Raw genomic sequence first — 12,546 nt, 5'->3', positions numbered from 1 at the left:
TCCAGAGAGACAACTGATGAACTATGAATGCAGATGGAATCATACTTTTTTAAAAAAGAATTTATATTTCTTGGGGTTTTTGTCTATTTTCTTTTGCAACAAGAATAATAAGAAAATATGTTTTCTAGAGAACTTCACATGTATAATCAATATTAAATTGTTTGACTTCTCAAGGAAGGGGTGGGGGAGAATATGATGGTTAAAAAATTTTCCACGTAATTGGGAATGTTTAATGAAATAAATAAAAATGTATTGAAAAAGATTCTAAGATGGATTCATGCCACAGAGAATTTCATTCTACTATGAGTTGTTATGTATGTGCATATATATATATATGTACATGTATGTAATACGTACACACATATATGTACATATATATATATATGAATATATGTTGATGATTGGAAGACACTAATGATTGAAAGAAAGGTACATTCATTGAACTTGTAGTATTTCTTTCACTAACATCCTACTCTGAAGCCTCTCAAAGTGTAGATATGACTCCAAGTCTTTGAAAGCTACGCTAGAGGAACACAAACTCTAGATGGCCCTTCTGAGCTGGAAAGGACTTGCATAGAGGACAGTCAATTGCATTCCTTTCATCCAAGAACCAACTTAAACTAGTTTCAAAAATCTATGGTAATACCTAATTTTAGAGAGGTTGACCACCAGGTGATGAATCTTTTCAGCTATAGAAACTCTTGAAAAATACTTATGGAAATTGAAGGCTTATCATTTGCAGAAGTGGAAGGAGCACAAAAGGAGCTGAGATCCCTTAAATATTATAGCTGAACAATGACACAGTCACTTCCCTTGAGGAGCTTATAATGGGGTTAGGGTGAGGAATTGAATGAAAGTATAAAGAGAACAAAGAGTTCTAAGAACAAAATCTTAGGGAATCCCTATATTTAAGGGGTGGGAGTTGGAAGAAAAACTGTCAAAGGCATCAAAAGAGTTAGCCAGAGAAGTAAGAACAGAACCAAGAGAGTGGAGGACACTGAAAAACAAGGTAGCTACGGTCAGCAGTGTCAAATGTTGTCAAGATTTTTTTTTAAAAAAAAAGGACTAAGAAAAAGCTATCTTGAGAGTTGGTGACCTTCAACTGAACAGTTTAAGCCAAACAATGTCAAGGATAAAGAGTGAGTTGATGGTGCTGGGCACTATGCTAAATAACCATTTGCATTCTTAGTTCTACTTGTTAGAAAGCTTTTTCCTTGAACTAAGAACAAAACTGCCTCCCTCACATTGCTAAAGGGGCTTAAAACACTTGCTTTAATGAATAAAGAAAAATTATTCATAACGAACATTTCTGTTTCCATGTGGAATGGAATAAAATGTAAAAGGGACTAAAAACAGCCCAATTAAATAAGGCAATAATTTCTTTTGCAGTATGGTTTAAAGTATTATAAGATTTTTTCCAGATAAAAACCTACCTGAAGATAAGCCAAAATATATAGTTGTATCCTGAAATGGGCTTTATGGAATCCAAATTTGGGGGTAAAGTGGACCTGCAAAGAAAAGCACTTTTTATAGTTATACAAAAGTAAACAAGTTCTAGCCCCATATGCTACAATTTAAATTAATTCCATAAACATATGCATACATAAGAGGCAGTGTAATCTAATAGAGAGAGAATTGTCCTTTGGAGTCCAGACTTCAGTTCAAGACTTGAGTCAAGTTCTGACTTGTGCATACTGGCGGTATAGCAAATCACTTCACCCTCATTGCCCAAGGGCAACTCTTTACCATGTGACAGAACATGCTGATCTTCGTGAATACAGGGAATTTCCTCAATGGTAGTTTTCTATGCCAGTTAAATAAGTCTGGACCCTCTCTCCCAATCTACCCATGGAAGGCACTATATTATTGCTTATTACTGGGATCCAAAGCACCATATCATTACTTCCTTATTAGAGAGGTCCAAATCAATTAGATTTTGTTGTGTTTTTCATGTCTTTGAAGTAAACATACTTTATATTGAGAATATAGGAAAAAATTTCATAGCAAATTGTAAACAGCCTGCCAGAGTGCACTCTCATCCACAAGTGACATCAGGAGAAGCTTTATGCCAGCAACTTTCCATAGACCACAGTGACTTAATGGTCAGTAGCAATGAAATACTCTGCCCCTCCCCCCTGTTATTAGGAGGAAATTAATATTCAGTCATTGGCCCACATGTCACTTTACTGTTATTAAGAAACCTTGAAAATAATTAGAGTTGGCTTAGATCAGATTCTGGAATAGCATCCAGCTGGACAGCAGCCATTAAGAGTGGGTTTTATCACTCACAAGGACAGAGAATTCTCTGAAAAGAATAGCATGTGTGTGTGTGTGTGTGTGTTTGCATGCACTTACCCATACACATACATACACACACACATACACACACACACACACACACACACCACCCACCATTCAGGAAGAAATGTTCTCTATGAATTAACATCCAAGATCAGAGCTGAGGTGGATATCCCTGGGTTGTTGCTGACTCTGGACAAAACTTTCACATTTAATGGTCATTTCCTTGAGCTGGTATGAGATTGAGTGATGTACTTACAAACAAGCACTTTGGGATTTGTGAATAAGAAGTCTCATATCCATTGAGGAAGTTGCTAGCAGCAGGGGCGACAGAAGCATCAAAAGGAAGAGTGTAGGTCAGGATCTTAGAGCCACATTAAGGGGGTAACATTCTCTTTCACCAGAGAACTGCAAGAAGGTAATTCCAGAATAACATTCAGGTCACCTTTCAGCATTTAAAAGAGAACCACAGGAAAGAAAGGTGGCCAAGACATGACCAATAATTTTACCTCTGCTTGTGAGGGGCAGCATTATAAAAACCATACTTTTACCACAAAAAAGGATTAAATGTGTTCTCAAATAAAAATTAAAGAAAAGTAGAATTGATAACTTGAACTTAACATCTGATAGTACTTTGAATGTTCTAAGATTTGCAGGTAAATTCAGTGGTGAAAAACTCAATTTTAAGGCTATGCCTGATGAGCTAATATTAGCATAGCTCTTTAAAGTTTATAAAAGTCTTCATTATCATTTGGTAATAACAAAAATGTGAGATATGTTACAAATATTATTATATACATTTAACAGATGAGGAAACTGAAGCTCAAAAGAATTGTCTATGATCACATGACAGGTGAGTGGTAGATTAGGGACACAAATCCAGTTATTCAAGGTCAGCGTTGTTGTCATCAGAAGCAATCTGGAAACTAGAAAAGCCGAACTCGTCCCATTATTAGATCTTGATAAAATTTGGGTTTAAGATAGGACATTTTTTCACAAATCAATAAAATGAGAACTTCCTATGTCCTCAAAGCGTTTCTGCTCTGTTGCAGTTAAAGTTTTACTTACAAATTATTTAAAGATTAGAACTTTGACCCCATTCAACTAAAAAGGTGCATGTAATTATGCTTAATTACATATTACTAATCACAAATCCTAATTAGGTATATTTTGCGCCCAGGGACAAATGCCATAAACTATGCCTGGGACAAAAAGACCAAAGTATTTTCTCAGTAAGTTGGGGAAAGGAGAGGGATAGAGAGAAGAGACACTTCCAGAGTGTGGAGGGGTGCGGGGAGGAGTACAGAGAAGCTGGGACATCAGCACAGTGCTTCTGGGGAGATTGCTGTGGGAGGTGGATAAAATCAGGCTCACCCCAGACTGCAATCTGGTAGCTTCCTATTTTAGCTAATTATTTGTACTAACTAATTCTAGGAGAGACAGTATGATATAATGGATAGAAAGCCAGCTTGGAATCAAGATAACTAGGGTTCAGGTCCTGCCTGTCACATGCTGATTATGAAATCTTAGGCAATTCACTTAATCTTGAAGTGCCACAGGCAACAGTCTAAAATCATAAGTTAGAAGAGTTTCTGGTCTGCATGTCTGGGAATATTTCCTACTCTAATGAAGTCGCAGGTTCGGAAGAAAAAACCATATGCTAAATTCTATTGTTTCTTTATCAATCTGAACCATAAATGCTGTTACTACATGATACTCTCCAATTTGTCACCCTGAAGCAAAGACCTGGTCTCCTGGAAATGTGAGAGTCAATTTGATCATAGTTCTAGAAAAGGGCAGAGATATGGAGAAAGGGTAGATGGAAATGATACCCATGTAGGAGCAAAGCAGCTGTCAAGGCCATAGAAGAAATGGTTGAGAGTCAGGAGTGAATTAAAACATGGCTGGAAGTTTTCCTGAAATAATGGTCCTAGAGAGAAAGTCACCCATCAAGTGAGTAGGAGCCCAAGGGAGGAAGTTTGGAATGGGGCTGAGAGGGTGGGGTAATGGAGAGGGTAAAGAAGCTAGTGAGGCTATGTAAAAGGTGGCTAAAGAGCTGGGAGGGAAATCCTATTGGACATATGCTTAGATTCAGGGCAATTGAATTAGGAGACACAGACTGTGCCATGAAAGACTTGTAGGGGAAGCATTATTGGCAGGGCTCAGTCAGTATAAAAGAAATAGAAAACAGTCTTTGCCCAAGGGTAGCACTTAAAATCTAGTTAATCTACTTGAGGACATTAGACACAACACAAACAATTAGTGAGCAAGATAGTATTAAATAAAACACATGGCCATGATAAGATGCCAACTAGCACAGTTAAAAAAAATGGAGGACAGAGAAACATAGCAAAAGTCCTAACTTAAACATAGGCAAATGCAAAAGGCATCAGAGACTAGAGAGCTCAGTGCAGGTTAGTCTCCTAAGTAAAGGCTTCATGGACCAGGACGAAGAGTGGGGATCTGATGCAGTGAGCAGTATATTCTTGAGCAGGTGAGTAAATGATAAAAGAGTTATTAAGCAATGCTTGTATTAACTAACTCTCTTACATCCAGACTTCTCTTTATAAAAGGAAACAAACTACTTTCATGGCTCATATGTGGTTGGTTGCTCTAACTGAGGATGTTAGAGATACATACATACACACACACACACACACACACACACAACCAATTAGTGAGCAAGATAATTAAATAAAATACTTGGCTATAGATGGTCATTCTTTAAGAAAAATCTAATTTCAACAAAGGCAAAAAACACATGACACAGAAACAAGGCTGTGGTATGAGCCTGGGAGAAATAAAGAGTTGTGCTTGAAAAAATGTTCATTTTATAAGAACCTTCTCTGATTCTCTACTCCAGAAATCCCTGAAATGTGAGTTCCCAAATCCTTCAGAAGCACTTCCTATCTCTTCTACTTTTTCTTACTTTTGCCCAAAGACTGAAACTACTCTATCCCAACAGGTTATATGAGACAAATGACTTACAAGTTTACAAGTACTTTAATTTGGACATCATTAGTACTGACACTGTGGATGACAGATTGGATTCACATAGCACTCCCTCTGGTGTCATTTTAGGGACAGCACCCAAAAGTGACACACTTGGTTATATTCTTATTGTCATCTGGATATTGGTTTTGAATAAAGTTTTCTAGATATAGGGTTGTAATATCTTTGAGTGTCGGATTTATGTTGTACATCTTTCTATCTCAAATGACTAGCACAATGCCTAGCACAGGATAGATGTCATATACTGGCATGGTTGACAATGATAGGTGGCATTGATTAAAGGAGAAGAACTGAAGGCTAAACCACATGTGTGGCGAAAAACCAATGACCTGTCAGACCTACATGCTTTGTCATCATTTCTCAGATTGGCAAGAACATTGCACTGCAGTAGGTTGGTCATTTTATAATTCTCAACCAGGCAGGGGGGAAATGAGCTATTTTTCTTTATTTTATACTTAGTTCCTTGCTGCTTTTGGAAAGATATTAAAACAAAATCCTCCTTCACTAGCTACATTCATTCCCAGAGACACTATTATACTTCTTTAATGAGCTTTGTGAGAAAATGGGTTCCAGATTAATATAACTAAGAGTCTGCGTGCTCTTATAAAAACAAGGGGGAAGAAATGAAACCAAGAGAGAAACTAAATGAATTTTAGGTCACAGTAAAGCAGCATCATCCAACTAATTACTAATACCATTCATAACTATGAAAAGCTATTGTTGGTCTTATTAAATTGAATCTTCCATCACTTTAGCTCTGGTTTTTGACAGTACCCATCATTCTGTACCACTGAAATGAGAGGTCTTTGCTTGATAAGGCTCTTTCCCTTTTTTCAAGTAGCTTCATGCTACATTACTTTCCCTGGACAATTAATTGAGAAAATTACAGACTTGTACTTTCTCTGGAGAAGTATCCTACTTCCAAATTCAACCTTTCAGGTATTAGCATTACTATTAAGGGTCATTTATCTCAAAGCTTCCAAATTCACCCAGAGGGATAAGTGATGGTCTGATTTTTCTATGCTTATCCAGTACAAACACTTAGTCATCGATGGAGTCAGCAATTAAATTAGTTGCTGCAGCTTAGGAAGATTTTGGCTACTGTCATTATTATCTAGCTGGGATCTATCTCTGTGCCACAGAAAACTCGAGATAGAAACATTTTATACTAAACTATATAAACACATGCCAGTTCCAACAGTGACTCCCTTAATAGCCACTGATAGTCTGGGTAGCTAGGTGGCACAGTGAATAGAGTGCTGGGCCTGCAGTCAGGAAGATTCATCTTCTTGAGTGCAGATTTGGCCTCAGATACTTACTAGCTGTGTGACCCTGGAAAATCACTTAAACCCTGTTTGCCTCAGTTTCCTCAACTGTAAAATGAACTAGAGAGAGAAATGGCAGTATCTTTGCCAAGAAAACCTCAAACGGGGTCACAAAGGGTTAGACATGACTGAAATGACTGCACAACAACAAAATGAATGAACGAAAAAGCATTGTTTACTATGTGCTAAGCAGTACTGGAGATATGGATAGAAAAGGTGAGATAGTCTCTACCTTAGAGGAGCTCAACATCTAATTGGTGGGGACAACACATAAGAAAATGGAAAGGTCCAGAAATCCTAAGGGCACAGTGGTGGAACTGAATGGACAGCAAGTCCAGAGGTCCTTTAATTATTGAGATCTCAATGTCCAACATTATATTCTATAAGAGTTCTCAACTAAGTCAAACGGGGATACCTCCTTGACGCCTACAAAAAAAAACTGCCCTCAACCCTTTGAGTTCTATAAATTAATAGAATTGAGCTAACCAGAGCAATACAGAAATTGGGTTGGTGATAATAGGCATTACCACCTAATAATGCTTCTGAACATATGTGGAAAAATGATAGACACTTCATTCATCTTAGACTGGCAGACCAAGTGAAGACTTTTAAGTAACACTAAAGGGACCTCTAAAGTCCTTTCCAGCTATAAATCTGTGATCCTACACAATGATTCTGCTCCTGGAGGACAGGGAACATGTTATAGATTCTATTTCTTTTGCAGTACCCCCAGACTAGTGCCTCAACAAACATGATTAATTAAGTTGCCTAAATTCATTGCTTTTCATTCATTAAACAAATTCATTCACTGAAAGGAAATGCTTCTGAGTTACAATGAGAAGCAAAAGAGGGCTTACAAACCCCAAAGGATATTTGGAAAGCACATCTCTGGAAAGCCAAATACAAATCCATGTGAAGCACAGAGGAGAGAGGGCTCTCCAGGGATGCAAATGGTTTTTCAGTGACCTCAGCATGGCCACATATATTGACTAGGTCCTGTTTTTTTATGAGGAATATAGCAAAGGGCTCCATCTGGATATTAGCAATATGATCTTTTCATAGCAAAAGGCTCCATCTGGATATTAGCAATATGATCTTTCATCACCCATTGGGTCAATATCAATTTTAATTCTTTAGAAATTGTGAAGTTCCATGATTCACAACCATATAGCCTCACTAAAATAATGAGTGTAAGAACTAGGAATTGAACCTATGATTTCATTGATATAGGAACAATGGATAGCGTCTTCTCCTTTGCCTTCCCCCTCAGATTTTGAATTATGTATTACTTTGTGTATATTTTATATTTATTTACACAGATAAAGACAACATTGTATAATGGATAGAGAACTGGCTGTGGGAACAGGAAGTTCTGGAATCAAATCCTACCACTGACATATACTGGCTGAGGATGATCCTAAGAAAATCACTCAACTTCTCAGGGGAGGCAACTCTCTTAAAGAGTTACAAATCACAGAAAAGATCTAGACATGCACTGGTAGAATAAGTTTCCTCACCTGAAAGTTCCCTATAATAATGACACTGCCATTTTCTATCTAGTATATGTTGTCTCCTCTAGTAGAATATAAGCTTCTTGATGGTAGGGACTGTTTTTTATATGTTTTTATCTTCAATGTCCAGCACAAACTGGGCACTCAAAAATATTTAAGGGCTGATTGGTTCATTAAGGATTTCCTGCCCATCTAATTTCACACCTGTTGAGGGTGAGGACTTTGTTCACATATCAGCACGGGCCCTTCCTAACCATATCAAGCATTGGAATTTCTTAAATTTTAAAAAGACGCTATCATCAAAGTCAGTGTGGTGTGTGGCAAAAAAGAACATTCATCTTGGAGGACCTCAGATTTAGTCTTAACTCTGCTTCCCACTATCTGTGTAAACTGATGATGATGAACTAAGACAGGAAACTAAGATATCATATACCTAGCCCTGATCTCTATTTGTGGAATAAAGGAGTTTGTACCTTCTAAGTGAAATTTCAGGAATGGAATAACAGAGAGGAAAAATATTGTCAAGGACCTCAGACTTCTCACCTATAAAAGGACGAGTGAGAAGAACCAGTAGCATGGATTAGAGGCTCCAACACAGCCAAACTCTATCAACATTCCCCTCCAAACAACTTTAAAATAAAACCTCAGATAGAATTTTGGAGCAGCAGAGCCAATGAAAAGTCAGGGTGAAACATCTTCCCAGATAATTTAGGAGGTCAGCAGGAGAGGTCTGTGACATGAGAGTGGGGGCAGCCTGGTGCCCAGACAGTGGAAGCAGCAGACCTTAGAAGCAGATGTTGCAATGGCGGCGGCAGCAACTTTGGGAGCTCTCAACCCACAGATGGTAAGGGAGGCAAACTGGCCGGGAAGAGATACGGGGGACCATTTGCTGGCATGGGGTGTAGCTGGAGCTTATTGGCAACTCTATTACCTACATGCTATTCTGGGTCACAGTTCCAGGATAGAGTGGCACTTTTGATAGGTCACAAGGGAGCAGGGCCCCTACTTGTAGTTTCATGGCCAAGAGAAGGGTTAGTGCCTGCTTCTTAGACAAAGTAAAAGCAAAAATAAACCTACTTAAAATCAGGACGACCACCCAGCCAAACTCCTAACAATTTCCCTCCAAACAACTTTAACATAACTTTAAAATAACATCTCAAATAGAATTTTGGAGCAGCAGAGCCAAGGAAAGGTCAGAAGAAGAAATCAAAGTTGTCTGTCTACAATTATTTTTTTTAAAAAAATGCTCTAAAGTAAGATGACTCTGAGGCACCACTTTACACTTATCAGAAATGACAAAGTGGGGCATCTAGGTGGCTCAGTGAGTAAGGCACCAGCCCTGGAGTCAGGAGGACCTGAGTTCAAATCTGGCCTCAGACACTTGACACGCTTACTAACTGTGTAACCTGGGGCAAGTCACTTAACCCCAATTGCCCTGCCTTCCCCCCACCTCAAAAACAAACAAACAAAAAGAAATGACAAATGCTGGAAGGCATGAGGGGAAAATAACATACACTAATGAACTGTTGGTGGAATTGTGAACTAGTCCTACCATTCTGAAGAAAAATTTGGAACTATGAGCAAAAAAACCATAAAACTGTATGTACCTTTTGACCCAGCAATACCACTACTATACCTGTACCCCAACGAGATCAAAGAAAAATGAAAAGGATCTACATGTACAAAAAATATTTATAGCAACTCTTTTGTGGTGGCAAAGAACTGAAAGTTAAGGGGATGTCCATCAATTGACTAAACAAGTTGTGATATATGATTGTGGTGGAATGCTATTGTGCTATAAGAAATGATGGAGAAGATGGAAAGACCTATATGAACCGATGCAAACTGAAGTTAGCAGAACCAGGAAATCATTGTATCCAGTAACAATATAGTAATGATGACAAACTGTGAAAGACTTTGCTACTCTGACGAATACAAGGAACCAAGACAATTTCAAAGTACTCATGATGAAAATACCATGCATCTCCAGAGAAACAACTGATGAACTCCAAGTTCAAATGAAGTATAGCTTTCTCACTTTCTTTATTTTTCTTGCTTTTTTGTGACATAGCTAACATGGAAATATGTTTTGCATGATTTGACATACATAATTGCTATTATATTGCTTGCCTTCTAAATGGGTGGGGGAGGGGAGGGAGGGAGACTCTCCGGAACTCAAAATTTTAAAATCTATGTTAAAAATAAATACTATTTTTCAAAGGAAAGGTTTAGACTAGATTATCTCACATTCTAACATTCCATGGTATTCAAGGTACGGCACAGATCAGTTCTTAGTTGATTTTATTGTTCCACCCCACCACCCTAAATGATTCATTACATTGTGATATTTCACGAGGCTGTTTGGCAGGTGTTTGGAGGTAGGGGAGTTGATCAATACTAGTTGGTTAAAGGATAGGGTATAAATGGAAGGGTACTTTGTTTTCCCATGTAAAGATATACTTCACTCATAAATTTATCAGTATCTAAATACCCTGTATATACTTTCCAGTAACTCAGTGATGATGGTCCTGAAAAACTTCTATCATATTTTTGGAAAATTATTTGGAATATTTTTCTAAAGTCTCTTTCCTTATCCATATACTATAAAAATATTCCCCAATATTTTTGATGAGGCTCACTTATTATAAAATATATCAAAATATTTAACCATATATAATTCGATACCTGAAAATAAACTTTCCACCCTCATTAGTGCTTTCTTTCATTGCTGTCAGGCTCCCTATGCACCCTTTATGTTTTCTTTAAGTAAAAGAGAACTGACTTAGCCTTATACCATATTCCCTTAACAGTTCTTAAAAGATAACATTTATCATTGTGCCTTTACAATGTGCTTCTCATCTGGCTGCTAATTTCCCAAGGGAGTGCTATGGATGTTTTATTTTCAGATAATCTCCAATTAGCTCTTCTCTCTGAGTCCTGCCCAGCTCACTTTCTCCAATTAATTTTCCCCTGTTCTTGGCATCTTTCTTGGCACCTGTTTCTTTTCATGTCAATACTATAAAGTTCCTAGTAAGACAGGTTCATCTAAAAATACATGATTTACAACATTTTCAGATTATTCTCCTTACTTCCTCTCTCACAATAACATGAGGATTTTAATACTTGTGTTTGGAACAGGAAAAACATTCAAGATAAAATTTAAAAAACTATATACACCATCTATAATTTCTAAACATTCCATTTCCCCCCTGAATTTTGGTGAGGAGATTTCTGGAATTAAAAAAAATGATGCTGAAGGACAAGGTTAGCCTTATGTGCAGGCAGAGTAGTAAGCTTTTACTTTCTGGTATAGTTTGGAGAACTGTAGGAAAGCTCCTTTGCCCCTTGACAATATCTTCCTTATCTATTGATCCATTCTGAAAATTTTTCTAAGAAGAAACATACTGCTTTATTCCACAAGCAGACATCAGCTTTAAAATGGGAGAGATAAATGATATCTTAGTCTCCTTTCATAGTTCATCATTGATATCACAAGCTCTTAAATGTAGACATACTTCAAAGCTCTGTCCTGGCCCCCCTTTTTTCTCTAACCTCCATGATCTCATCAGCTCCCAGGGGTCTAATTATCAGCTCTAGGCAGATGATTCCCAAATCTATATATGTGACGCTAGCCTCTCTCATGAGCTTGTACATCGCCAATCGCTAATTATTAGGCTTTTCAAAGTCATTCATAGCCATCTTAAACTGAACTGTCCAAAATGAAATTCATCTTGACCTCCAAACATAGCTGCCCTCTCCCCATTTCTGTCAAGCATACCACCATTCTTCCATTCACACTAGCTTGCCTCATCAGCGTGATCCCTCACTTTTCATTCTTACTCAAATGTATCCAGTCAGTTGACAAATTATGTCATTTGTACTCCACAATCTCTCTCATATATATCCCCCTCCCTCTAGACTCACCCAACTATCTTTGTAGTTCAGGCCTCATCAGCTATAGGGCTATGGCAAAGCCTCTTAATTAACCTTTCTGCCTGAAGTTTTTCCTTTCTCTAATCTACCTTCCATAAAGTAGCCAAAAAGATCTTCCCAAATTATAGTTCTAGTGTCAATCCCTTACCCAATAAATCCCAGTGGCTTCCATCTATAGGAAGAGTTTACTAACCCTGGGGTCTACAGATAGATTTTGGGGGTGGGGAGGCAGAATCCATGAATTTTAAAGAGAAAAACATAATTTTATTTTCCTTAAACTCTAACTGAAATGTGGCATTTCCTTCAGGTATGAATATAGGCAACAGAACATTATTCTTGGGTGTTCATCGGCTTCACCAGACTGCCAAAGAGGTCCATGACCCACAATTAAGAACCACTGCTATGGAATCAAACGAATCCTCTGGCATTTAAAGCCTTTACTACTTGGCCCCATCCGACTTTTCCAG

General features: G+C 37.8%; 1 protein-coding gene across 24 annotated transcripts in view; it reads right to left on the bottom strand.

Annotated features, from left to right (window-relative positions):
* The window catches only part of NRCAM (neuronal cell adhesion molecule), a 321,453-nt gene that overhangs the window by 242,716 nt on the left and 66,191 nt on the right, over positions 1-12,546 (bottom strand). For all 24 annotated transcript variants that reach the window (XM_036760086.1, XM_036760073.1, XM_036760075.1 and 21 more), the window contains exon 2: positions 1,434-1,508. The gene's annotated coding sequence lies outside the window, so the exon portion shown is untranslated. The remainder of the gene's footprint in view (positions 1-1,433; positions 1,509-12,546) is intronic.

Source organism: Trichosurus vulpecula, chromosome 5 (genome assembly GCF_011100635.1).
Source record: "Trichosurus vulpecula isolate mTriVul1 chromosome 5, mTriVul1.pri, whole genome shotgun sequence".
NCBI lineage: Eukaryota > Metazoa > Chordata > Mammalia > Diprotodontia > Phalangeridae > Trichosurus > Trichosurus vulpecula.
The sequence above is the reverse complement of the archived record's forward strand: the minus strand, read 5'-3'. Positions and strand labels throughout refer to the sequence as shown.